We start from the raw sequence: 13810 nt of genomic DNA, 5'->3' as shown, positions 1-13810 counted from the left end.
ATTTTGGACAACAATACTCTAATACTTAATGTTTTTCTTCCCAACAAGCGGAAGAGTAACTCAACGATTTTAATAACATAATACGAGTGTTTGTTTTGTGCTCTTTTAATATCAAGCGAAGACATCAACAGGCTTCATAAACAATCACCTGATCACAATGGAGGTTTACGCACTGATTCAATAAAATTAACTTTGCACTCTAGTTAGTATTAGTTGGTAAATGCTTTCAATACAATTAAAAGTAGTAGAAATTATAAACACACGTTGCTCCTCAGCCAAAGAGTAGATTTTTTGGAAAAACAAATTTAATGAGTTGTATTTCTTATTGAGAGTAAAGAAATGTAAAGCACTTTTCATAGTCTTAAAACTTCATACGCATGTTTTTCTTTTTTGACACCATTCATGAAATCTACCAGTCAAAATAGATTTAACACGTATATGAATGTACGCGAAATAATTTTGGCTGTTCAAAATTGAAAATTACTGTTATGTGTTTGTAAATAATTTTCATTCTATCTTACGAATCGTACAAACCTTTTGAGGTGACCACAAAAAATAATTAGTGATTAACTTGGATTGTATTTTGAGTTCAATCATCAAGTTATTAAAAATTCTATTTGATTTACTTCTTATTGAAAAAACTAATTGTTGAAACATAGCAGTTTCTGTTACTGACTGCATTATTGCATAACCTTATTATTTAAAAATAAAATATGTACATGCTATACATTCGACATATATTTTGCTCCTGTACTTGAGTGTAATTAATATTTCGTAATGTTTTATAAAACAATTTGTTTACATTTTAAATAGTTCATTGAAGTTTATTAATATAAATAAATTACATTACTTTGTACAAAAATATACCTAAAAACAAAAATCATTTGTGTTGTGTTACTATTTTTATTATTTAAATGAAATTTTCTGTTGAAAATAGTGATCTACTCTCGATAGAACTTTGTGTAATGTATAAATCATTATATTTATTTATTTTTTTATCAGTCAATTCTATAGTTAAAGTGAATGATAGAAGAAAACATAGGTGAGAAGTTTTGTTTTTAATTAAAAAAATAATATCCATTGAGATTTATTTGTAGGCTTAATTTACTTCAAAAGTTATCAGAGATTCTATAGTTTTTTCATTGCACAATTTTTAATTTTTCATGTTTTTTTTTTTAATCAAAGGATAAATTCCTTCATTTATTTACATAAACTATCGGACCTTGTATACATTTTTTTAATATATGCATCATCAGTTCATTTTTTCATTTTAATAATGACCAGTGAATGAGAAATAACACCATTACTAAAGTAAATTTATATTAGATTAATTTTTCTGATTTAGATTTTTGAGTATAAACATTGGTTTAAAACAATAAAGTAACTCATATATCGATAATTATTGTCATATAACCTTTTATCGTTTATATTTTCATTCAAGGTTATGGTCAATATTTAAATCTAGTCTATTTTAGTTAAGTTATTTAGAATACGAATTCAAATCAATAAAAATACCATAATTTAGTGTTAACACTATTAGTGTTTCATTTGCCTCATCTAATTATTATTAAGTCCCTGTTAATTTTTATTTTGCTTGCGTGCCCTTGATATTTGACTAAAGTTAATTACTTGCTCTTAGATAAATTTATCTCAGAAATCTATTTACAAAGTTTATATATATGCATTAAGAGTTTTCGTAAAGGCAAGTTTGTAGAAGGTACGTTAGTACACAACTTTAAGCCAAAAGTATAATGTGGGAAAAATTGAGGGATACTAAGTACATAAAAACAACTTTGAAACTAAAGCAATTTTAATGTATAAAATATGAGTTTAGACATAGACTGGCTAATTATTCAAAGATTTTTTTTTAATTACAGGTAGACGGCTGTAAGTTAAAGATTTGAATTAATTATCAATTGACTAAACATTAAACATTGATTGCTGAAATGTCACGAATAAATGTTTTTAACTTAAATTATAGACCTTGTCCTTTTTACGCTGTGCATAAAAAGGATTACAGTTACTTATGGACGTTAAATTTATACCACTAATTGTTAATGCAAACTACTCCATTCAAAGGTAATCGTATATTCAGATATAGAAACAAAATTTAATATACATTCAACCATTAAAAAAAAAGAGCATTTAAATAAATAAATGATTTTTACTAACAAAAATGGAATGATGATTTTTCACTAATGTAAAATAGCTTTTATACTAAATAGATCAGAAAGTATGATAAAATAGTAGTTCGTAGAGTAATTATTGCCATTTGTTGGATGATATGCAGTTAGGTATTAAATATTCTTTCAGTATTTTTGCATTAATAATATAATCAGTTTTGATTACTAAAAATAGTATTTTTAGTTTTGTCTGCATACTTGTTTCACCGCTCTTACTAATATCAATAGCCATTAATAAGCGGGTTGACGGGGGCAAAAATTACCTAAAATAAGGCTTATATTATTTTTAAATAAAGCGATAAGTAAAAATAAAGGATTTTAAAAACTAATTCTTACGACTAAATAGGTTATTTTGGTCCACTGAAAAAACCATTGGTCTTCTGGTATCTCGAAGAAAAAACCATCGTTAGAAATAAATAACACTATGATTCAATTATTGTTATTTTACCTTCACTATTATACTTAAATATCAATATAATTATTAACCTTTACCAGTACAGAAATTAAAATGTTTATTAATCATTAAAGTAATTTTCCTCCCTTACTTTTTTTTGTATCTTCGCTACTGTTGCCCAGACTACTTAAGGTTCAATTTTTTTTGTTCTTCGTGAATGTAATAAGAAGTGTCGGACGGTAATTTAAAGCAACAACCTAAAAGGCATAGAAGATTACATTTTTTACTTCTTGTTTTTTTTTTAACGTTAAGTTATACAATATATTTTGTTCATTTTCTCGTTGCATTGTAATTTATTTTTATTTCTTAGTTCATCGCGTTATTTAATTTCCACTGGAAACTTACTGGAAAATAAAATTTAAAATAGAAGCAAACAAAATCATAAAAAGAAAAATGTGCATGAAGTTATTTATATAGAGTTGAGTAAGATTGGGATTGATAAATTAAAAATTTTATAAATCAATTTTAGAATTATTCATAAAAAAATTATTTTATTAATTATAATTAATATTGTACATTTTAATGGAAATTCAACTTTTTATAAAACTTATAACGATATTTTATTACAAAGAATTAAAAAAAGAGTCTTTCAAAAAATCATCACCTGTCTTTTGAAAGTATAGAATGATAATGGTTTATCAATTATTATGAACTTTGTTGACTCACAATTATTTAAAGGTCTCTAAACGAACGTTATCCCTTTTAATTGTTTAGTATTTCATCAGATTATCGTCGTTGTCTCGATTGACATGCTTATGCACTTACTCATGTGGTTGGGGGTATTTATGTGTGACGTGAAAACGGATATTATAACAGTATGCAAACTATGCAACTCATCATACACTGTTGTAATATCAATATCAAGTATATCAACTGTTAAGTTGTTCAAACTTGATATGTAGAGCACAAGGCGGCCGCAAGGACACATGAATTAATTGGTATTTTCATTTTCTACCTCTTGCATTTTATTGACCCATTTTATTAAAAATAATCATAGTAAACGTAATAATTGATTTACAATGAAATGCAATTTTAATTTATTCGAATTAATTTAAATAACGAAATACTATATTTTTTGTTCAAACATTTCTAGCTAATTAAAATGAACAATATCCATTGAAAATTAAAAGTTTATTTGTAACTTTTTACCAGTCTAGTTTGATTTGTTGTGCTTTAAGTAAACGTCTGATTCGGTTCGATCAAATGACATTTTTGTTTCAGTTCGATCCAACTCGAAAGTTCAATGATCGGAATCATGTGCACAACTAGGGGGGTGCTGCAACACCTCAATCTCTAATTCGGCACCCACAATCAAATTATGTGAAAATAACTTTTTCTTATTTCACGAAGGATTTTTATTATCAGTAGCTGACAGTAAATATATAAAGTAAAAAACATTTTTAAAGCAATTTAAAAATTGTTTGTGGTTATTTTTGTATTCACTAAAAATATGATGATAAGGCGAATCCTAAGTTTATACCATTCAGTAATATCCTATGGTTTATACCAACAAAATATATTAAAAATATAGACTCGCAACGTTATCAAAAAAAACGAGAATTCATAGCATTAACTTTGATATCAAATGTAAATTCATTTATGTACATTTGAAATTACTGGGAAATAATCACTTTAAATACTCGTTTTACACGTTAATGCCTCTTGTTTGGAAAACAAACTTTATTGTTCTTCTGTAATGCTTGACATCTCACAAGCGTTTGATAGAGTTTGGTATCGAGGCCTTCTACTCAAACTCCGTGACATTCTTCCGCCTTCCTATTTCATTTTTTATAAGTCCTATATGGAAGACCGCACCTTTGCAACAAAAGTCGGCATACAAATTTCCCCTTTACATCTAATAAAATCCGGCGTTCCCCAAGGTGCAATAGCCTCCCTTTACTATTTAATATTTACACTGCTGACCAACCAACAACTGTCAATATCCAGGTGGCAGACTATGCGGATGACAAAGTACTTATTTCAATTCATAAAACCATAACATTGCTGCTGCTCAACTATAATTACACCTAAACTGCATGTACGATTGGTGCCAGAAATGGCGAGTCATGCTAAACGAAAATAAATCCTCTCATATTACTTTTACTCTTTGTCATAACAATCCCCCCCCAAGTTTTTATTAATGACAGTTCTGTTCCTTCTTCAAATAATGTTAAATATCTTGATCTTATCTTCGACAGTAAACTTAACTGGTCGCCACACATTCATGCAAAAATAATAAGTGTAAACCAACGGCTTAGAATACTCCAACCATTATTCCACAAAAATGCCATAACTAACTTGCACATTAAACTCATAACATATAAAAGCTTTATCAAACCGATGCGATCGTTCGGTATTGAGCTGTGGGGTGCAGCGAAAAAATCAAATATTAACAAAATTCAAGGTTTACAATCCAAAGGCTTTCGTCAAATTCTTAACGCTCCACTCTATATATCAAACAAAACAATTCACAAAGACCTCCACATTACTACTGTAAAACAAACTGCTATCTCTCGTTATAATCACTTTCACAACCGTCTCCAACATCATCCAGATCCTCTTATTAAAAATCTATCCTCACTCTCTATCCCAGACAAACCTCCTTGCCGATTTAAAAAATCTTGGTATAGAGTCCTCCTTCAGTTATAAATGTTATTATATTTGTAATAGGCTTCATCCTTAATTATTTAATATAAAACTTGTATTAAGTTAATGTTAGTAGGAGTTCCGTCATTGGATGGACTCTTCGCAAGACTTTCGAAGCTTTTTTTTTTGTATATATTGTTTTATCTTAAATACTTATTATGTATTATATACACACTGTATTTTTTTTTTAATAAAAAAATATAAAAATAACACGTTAATGAATATAAAAACATTTTTAAATATTAATGCCATATGACACGCGGACTTGATCTGAGTTTTAAAATTGTTTTTTATTTTTAATTGGTTTTATTAAGTAATTATTTAAGAAATACAATTAGGAGGTGTAGGGTGTAACCCCGCGGGTTTGTGAGCATTACATAATAAAGCACCCCCTGTATTTTTGCTTTTGTTGCGTCCATGATCGGAACAGGCTAGTCTGATGTACTACTTTTTTATTTCTAAGGGTTGAGAATACCAAAATTACACTAAAAGAAAAAGTTATAAATTTGATGGCCATGAAATATGATAGTCGTTATAACGGAAAATGTGTTGGATGGTAAACATTACTATTGTTTCTCTGGAAAAGTTTTAATTTATTTAACATATATTTATAAATAATGTTATGATTTAAGCATTTTTATGGCAAACAATATCTATGATGGAAGATAATACGGTAAAAGAAAAAGAACGGTATGAGATCAAAAACATGAAATTTGCATTTGGATAAAACATTGATGAAATGAATGCTAAAGTTTATATTACAAATAGATAATATTTGTTACAGTATGTATATCTAGAAATAAAACTCTGGTTTTTCTATGGTTTTATTTATCAATTACTAACAAATGTCTAGTCATTTTTTTGAACTATGAATATTTATTTTGTATTATGCTTTGCTGTATTCTGTTGCGGTTTTTGATTCAAATCATATAAAATATTAATTTTAGGCATTTTAGAAATATATATATATATATTGGTAATAGAAATATGAATTACTCAGTTATTAAAAAAGACGTATTTCATGATAAATATTAAGTCTAAGACGAAATGAAATAAACTATTATTGGATATTTATAGAAATAAAAATGGATTAGAGAAACAAAAAATTTATGTTTATAAATATTGTCTTGATAAAAATGGAATAATTTGTAAAAAAAAAATATAAAAGTTTAGTTTTGGGATTGCTTTCTAATGGAACGCGATGAAACAATAAAAGAAAAATTTCAATAATATTTATTTGATTAATTATTGGCTATATAGGAATTATTTAATAAAACCTGTAAATTTACCTTTGGCTTACAGTTAACAAATTATGATCGTATATTGCTAAATTTTCAAATAACCAATTTTTCTGATTATAATTCGATATTACTATTTTTTTACTAAAAAATGTCTTCGTAGAGTTTTTTTAATTAGTATCAATAGAATATTTAAATAGCTGAGTGATTAAAAGTAGATGAAATATTTTCACGACTGCGCTGGTATGAAAATTAGACATAAATATAATTACTATGTATCTTAAACAAACGACAAATGTCACAAACATTGATTGAAATAACACATTCCCGTGTAAGCGTAAACGTAGAAGTGAAGTTATGTTAATTCAAATGAACAAAATATTGAATCTGACTACATCACATGAAATAAATTTATAATAAGAGCATCTATTATACATGAGTGTTATAAATTAGATCGACTGCCTATTTTACGTGACCTACTTAGAAGAACTGTCAACATTTTGCGGATTTAGAATATTTGCACAACTCGAAAATATCTACATAATTGCATTGGAACATCAATAGTAATTACATGTGAAATTGGGTTTTTATATATTATTTATAATAGTAGCGTGTTAACACATTTTTTTTTTAATTCAGATATTAATAATTTATTTTTAATTGTTATAAATATTCATTTTTAAAACGTTTTAATTAGGATTTTTTTAAAAGACTGTTGCATTATTTTTAATTTAAAAGAACTAATAATAAAGTTGCACATAACTGTCAGAGGATATCACGCGTAAAATTAAAAAACTTAAACTTAAAAATAACTTCTTAAAATTTCTTGAAAAGGGTTTAAAAAAGCTAGAATATTTTGGAACTACAATGTTGGATATTTCAATATTATTTTTTAAATAAAACATTAAACCTCGTATTTTTTTATCTATAATACTATGTATTGTTTAAGATTTCAATAATTATACTTAATATTATTAATAGTTATCAAAATAAATAGCTCTTTCATTGTTAATACTTAAGGTTAATATTGTAGTAAGTCTTCAATGGCAACCGAAACGGTTTCTTTGAAGACGCTTTAAAGATTCTCAGAGATAAAAAAAAATGGTTGTAAGTTTTTAATTAAGGGATTTACCGCGAAAGGATTAAAATCTTTTATGACGTACAGTATTGTTACTAAAATATTATTATGCATAAGCTGTTAATATTATAGTAAAATCGTACTTACAATTAAACTGATAATATTCTAGTTATTATATTTTAAATCCTAATGCAAGGAGAAATCCTATCAAAAAGTTAAAGCCTCTTATCGATTTATTTTTCTGCGAATAAAAAATACAAAATTATAAATAATGAAACGGTAAATATATTGTTTAGTGTCTTTCCAATTTGCTTAATACAAGAAAGAGCAAGTAAAATTTTCTGTAAGTAAATTAAAGAGGTGTGTAGATTTAAATAATCAATACAGTTTATATAAGTGTTCATGTATATGCGTTAAGAACGTTTTACTTAAATGAATACTTTAACATAATAATGTGTATCTTCAGGATATATAATTCTACAAGTGCTGAAATAAAAATAATTAAAACATTAAGAATTTTATTATTTATGTTTTGTAAAACAAATTTATTTCATTAAATATATAATAATAATAAATTTGGAATATTATAATAAATGTATTCAAATATTTTTTAAATTTTAAATAGAATAAGAGAAATTACATTTAGTACTCTTAAATGGCATGTAAAACATGTTGTGTCATTTTGAAAATAAATTCAAAATTTGTTATTATATAGATTACTGAATATTTTGTTATCCATTTGGAGATATTCAAAGCAAATAATTTTTTATTACATTTTTCCTTTCAAGTATAAACGAAGAATTTTGTTTGTTTTTTTAATACAATACTAACATATTTATCAAAACATGGAATCTTCGCATACTTTTCTTTTTTTACCATGAGCACTATTATGCGTTACTCGCAATTGTTGAAGCAGAAAAACGCCATCATTTTCGGACACTGAAAATACAATGGAATCTGCTTCATACTTTTATTTTGCAAAACAAATACAAATATATTTTATTCGTTAACTCCATTGTATAGTGAAATAAATAACAAGTTCGTGTTAAAACTGTAAAATTAAATTTAAAAAAAAAAGTAAAAATATTTAAAATTTATTTAAATTGAATCAATTCATGTGATCATCATGAAAAAAATGTAGATGTTTGCATAGCGATTTTAATTATCTAAAAAGCTACTATAGGCAATATAAATTTAACGAAAATTTCTTTGTCGGTGTATACAGTAATTAATTAAAGTGAAATTTGCAGTATTACGCGAGTTATATTAGATAAACATAGTGTTTTATTGAAGGTGTTGAGTGATTGTGTTAAGTAACTTAACGTGTAAGATGAGATAATGATTTAGTGTGATCACAAAAAACGAATTTTCTAAACTTTTCATAATTTATCAATTCGAACAAAACTTTAACGGATGGGCGTCATTGATTGCAAAATTATATTGCTATTACTTTAAAATATTTAAATTGTAAGAGAGATACGCTTCAAGTGATTTAATTCTTCTGGTATACAGCTAAGGACATGATTTTTTGAAATATTATCATACTTAGGAGTTGTTATGATTCTTATGAATTCAGATACCGTTAAAATGATTTAAATGTCTACCTATAAAATATTTCTTAAATTATGACAGATAGTCAGCGTTTAACATATGAATGCAGAAGGATTGGATTAAGACTCACAACGTTGTGCTAATATGAAACTTTTTGTAAATATATTCAACAATTATTATCATACAATAGTTTATTTTCCCTTTTTGAACCTTCTGCTTGGGGATTTTTATACAATAAAAAATATATAAATAGAAAACTTTAACAACATTTTTTTTGTTAAAGAAAAATTAAAAAATATGAACTTCTAAAATTATTTTTTTACTTATTGTAACCAAAGAGATACAACCTTTTTTTACGCACCCCTTTCCTTTTCAAACCCTTTCTTTCAAATGCACTCTGTCCTCATTCTAGGATTCTTCTCTCCGGCCTTTTACCCACCGAAAAGGTCCATTGAATAATAAATTCAAAGTGCGTGCGTTGGTGGTCAGTCCCTTTTCCTTTTGTGTATTCAAATGTCGTCGCGTTTAGTTATAATTTTGGTAGGAAATATAATTTTTTTGTTATGTCTATCTCTCTCATTCGCGATTTCATTGTTTCCACACTTACTAAAGACAATGTGACATAACCCCTGCAGAATTATAAAAAAGGAAAATAGGTTAAGAACAAACGTTTATGCAAATGTGAACAATAGTCTTTCAAAAACGATTTTCCTAATAAAATAATGTGATTTTTATTTTGAATAAGATTACAGAAATTTATGACTGAGCGCTTACACTAATTAAAGATAAAAAACATAAGATTACTCTTCTAATTCAAAAAATGTATTTTTTTATTATAACGATGAAAATTTTGTATAGTTTTAAAGTATTCTCAATATGAAAACCTTATATTAACAAAAATTATCATTTAAAATGTTTATCATGAAAAACTTAAACATCTTAAGCAAGTTAAAAATTATACAGTCCTTATAAATGTAAAATTTAAACATCCAAACTACAAGAAAATGAATCAAAATCGCTTCATTTAGCGTATGAAAAAAGTTTAGAAGTTATAAGATTTTGAAACTTAGTCGAAATAATTGTTTAAATAACACAATAGTATTTATTTAAATCCTGGCGAAGTTTTAAGAGATTTCGTTAATTTAATAGTCTTTAAGTTTCTATAAATTGGTAGGTTTCTTTTTAAATTTTTAATTTTCATAATTAAAAGACACTAAATATTAAATTATTTTTTCAGCTGATGAGTGGCATATACGCCTTATGTCAATGTAATTTACCCCTCTTTGAACTATAGCTGCCCAGTAAACAAAAAAAAATATTACGTAATTAAATTTCCAAAAGAATTTCTTTAATGATTTAAAATTGTTTGCATCTATTTAAAATATTAAGATTCAAACCGGTTCAACAAATACATCAACAAAAATAACTAAAAAATTTGTTTTAGTCATCGAAATAAAAAATAATGATTTTCTAAAGTTATCATATATTTAAATGCGATTTTTTTTTTCAATTTAAACATTTATGAACAAATTTGACAACTACTGTTATAACTTAATAAATGAGTTAAATCAATTTCACATTAAATAATAATTAATTTAGTTTTATCTGAAAATTCTTTGTTCAAAATGTATCTATGGAATATTTATGCTCAAACAAGTTTTTAGTTTATTATTACACAAAGATATTCATCATTTTTCCTCCAAATTTTTGTTGATTATTTACCTAATTTTTATAAGTCTATTAGCTGTTCATTCTAAATGTTGGCTTTTAAATGATCAATTATGTTACCCATTTTGAAGCTTCCCAAAATTTAATTGTATATTTCAATTAATTTATTACTTTAAGGTTTTGTTAGAGGTCAAAATTTCATAAGAAATGTTAAGTCTGAGAAATATGAAAGGTTTTTTTAATTAACTTTAAATTATTAAAAGACTATTTTTAAACTTCTTGAATTTGAAAAATTCATTAAATAGCAAGGCAATTTTTTTTCTATTTCAAACTGTTTACAATGTAGTTATTACGAAGTCACTATTGCTTAAATTTGATGCTAATTTTACTCTGCTACCTGGAGCCATGCCCCCCCCCCCCACATGTTTGCAGGAGATATACACTACGGCAGCAGATATGAAATGAAAGTAACTTTTATTTTTTTGAGATTGGTAATGACTTTGATAGTGTATATGGTTTATATTTAAATGGCTTTTTACTTATACCACAAATTTTAATAATTTCTTAGTTTTGTATAAATTTTCAAATTTATAAAATCTAATACTTCTACGATTAATTATTATTTTTATTGCTGTTTAATGGTAGTAAAATAATGAAAAAATAGAAATTAGACTAATTTCCTCTAAAAACAGCTACACAAGTTACAATAATTGTAAACGACAAATTAATGTTAATTTTTTATAAGGTAAGTTTTACTACTAATTTAATTTTTCCTGTTTAAAGTTGTGCTACATAAAAAAGAAATTCTAAGTGCTGATAAAGGAAGATTAAAGGGTTTTATATGGTCTGCTGGACAATGGTTCTTGGGGTCGGATTAACAAAGTTACTGCCCTTGTTGACGACGAAAATGATCAAATTCTCTACACTTCTCCACCTTTCCTCCTTCTATTTATGCAGTTACTAGTAATTTATTACTTACTCTATTGTCATAATACTGTATAAATACATTCGCATATAGGCGTAAGTACGAGGTGCGTTCATTGCGGTATAATAAATATTATATACTATAGCAGCCACAATTGTTCTCAAGCCATCGAATTTTATTTAAATTAGGCAAGCAAAAGCGAAAAACTGGCTAAATTGTCGATGAGAGGTGTATTTAAGCGAATAACAAAATATAATATGCTCATGTGCCGTGAGCAAAAGACATTGTTAAAAATACGCTTTACGTTGTAAGCTTAGAGCATAACAATAAACAAAGTTGGCTTATAGTTAATTCATCAGTACCAGTGCGTTTCATAATAAAGCCTGTTTAATAACCGGCTTCTTACCATATTCAAATAAAATTAAGGTAATTTGTGTTCTCGTATGTGTATAATTAACATTAATTAGATATAATTTTTTAAATGACATTCCGAAAGTTTATATCAAATAAATGAGTAAAGTTTTTTCATTATTACTAATTGCAAAAATTATGTTTTGTTTCAATGTACATCATTAAAAAGAAAACTAAATTTAAGCCAATATTAAAATATATAACATTTATTTAATTTAGAAAAATAAAAGTATGAATATCATAAAGTTTTAAAATATAGAAGTAATCAATGTATAAAAATTTAATAGAAAAATAATAAGGTATTTTATGATTAACAATAGGCGTAACTAGAATACAATATTTGAGGAGCCAATTATTAGTGTAAACACTAAGGATGCTTCAGCACCGCATCCTCGTTTTTAGGACTTCATGTTCTAATAATTTACCTGAATTTTTAATATGTATAGTTTAAAGTTATATAATTTCTTATATAATAATTTCAATTATGTATTTTTATTTATAAAGATTTATCATCAGTTGATCGTTTAAAATTAAAACTCACAAGTGACCACGACGCACATTTTTGAAAAATAAGCTAAAGAAAAATTTACCAAACAACAAAAAAATGTTACGTATGCTTTTAGGAAGTAGCTAAAAAATATATTAAATATTTTTTGTTCTTTAGTAAATTCTTTTTTCAGTTTTTTTGTATTTTTCAACAATTTTCGTCATGGTTACTTGTTAATTTTGATTCTAGACTATTCAGTTTTTCCACTTATCAAATTTTTTTTATTTTGCGTAATAGTTGCATTAAACTTCACTTTTAGTAAAAAACTTCGACTAATATATGAGTAAATTGGAAAATTTTATTATTAAACCGCAAATTACAATTGTTAGTATTGTGGTATGGCCGTCTATAAATCGAGGTTATTATAAGCCAACATAATAATTAAAAAACCACAGATTTCGATAATTAGTTGTTATCTAAATGATTTGACAAATATTTTTATAATAAATTTAGAATAAATATTAAAAAATTTAGGTAATATAATAGTGTTGGTTTTTGGGAGGAGTAGGTGGACTTTGTCCCAACACTTTAAGAATTATACAATTTTAATATTTCCAGTATTTTTCCTCTGGTTGTGCTACTGATATTAATTATATTTTTTTTCATACTAAACAATAATTAATATAATAACGTACATAATTTTCAAAAAAAATTTTGGAGAGCTAAATCTTTATTAGCCCCTTCTAGTTGCGCTTATGTAATTAATATAACCAATAAATTATTTAAACTTATAAATTACCGAAGAAAACATTTAAAGCGATTTTATCTATTTTTAGGTAATTATTTTACAAGAGAAATAGTTATTTTAGTTATTATCATTCTGTGTACACAAACCTTAAGAATAATGGACACCATATACCACACCACTTTGTTCATGATCTTTGAGGATGAAACACAACCACATTATCATCGTAAATTCAAAGAATTGTCTGATTATTTTTCTTTTGAATATTTGATTATAAGAAAAAATGTAATTTTTAAATTTTCTTCTTCAATATTTTAATTTAAAAATAAATATTTTTTTATTATAGTAAATAAAAATTTGTCAAAAACCATCACTGATATATTTCATTCTTGATTTTTGTTTTGTTAATTCTTGCAGCAAGACT

The 13810-nt window shown here is 25.6% G+C and overlaps 1 long non-coding RNA gene across 3 annotated transcripts in view; it reads left to right on the top strand.

Moving 5' to 3' along the window:
- LOC126903569 (uncharacterized) overlaps positions 1 to 13603 on the top strand; it is a 30107-nt gene extending 16504 nt beyond the window's left edge. The window contains exons 1-3 of one of the 3 annotated variants that reach the window (XR_007703530.1): positions 15 to 202; positions 1878 to 2079; positions 5916 to 6041. This is a non-coding gene — a long non-coding RNA (uncharacterized LOC126903569). Of the gene's footprint in view, positions 1 to 14; positions 203 to 1877; positions 2080 to 5915; positions 6042 to 13477 lie in introns of those variants that run through there. The other 2 variants (XR_007703528.1, XR_007703529.1) reach the window with 2 other exon arrangements.
- The last annotated feature ends 207 nt before the right edge of the window (positions 13604 to 13810 follow it).

The sequence above is a fragment of the Daktulosphaira vitifoliae genome, unplaced genomic scaffold, assembly GCF_025091365.1.
Source record: "Daktulosphaira vitifoliae isolate Bord-2020 unplaced genomic scaffold, ASM2509136v1 Scaffold_1, whole genome shotgun sequence".
In the NCBI taxonomy this organism is placed as follows: domain Eukaryota; kingdom Metazoa; phylum Arthropoda; class Insecta; order Hemiptera; family Phylloxeridae; genus Daktulosphaira; species Daktulosphaira vitifoliae.
This window is presented reverse-complemented; position numbering and strand designations above follow the sequence as displayed.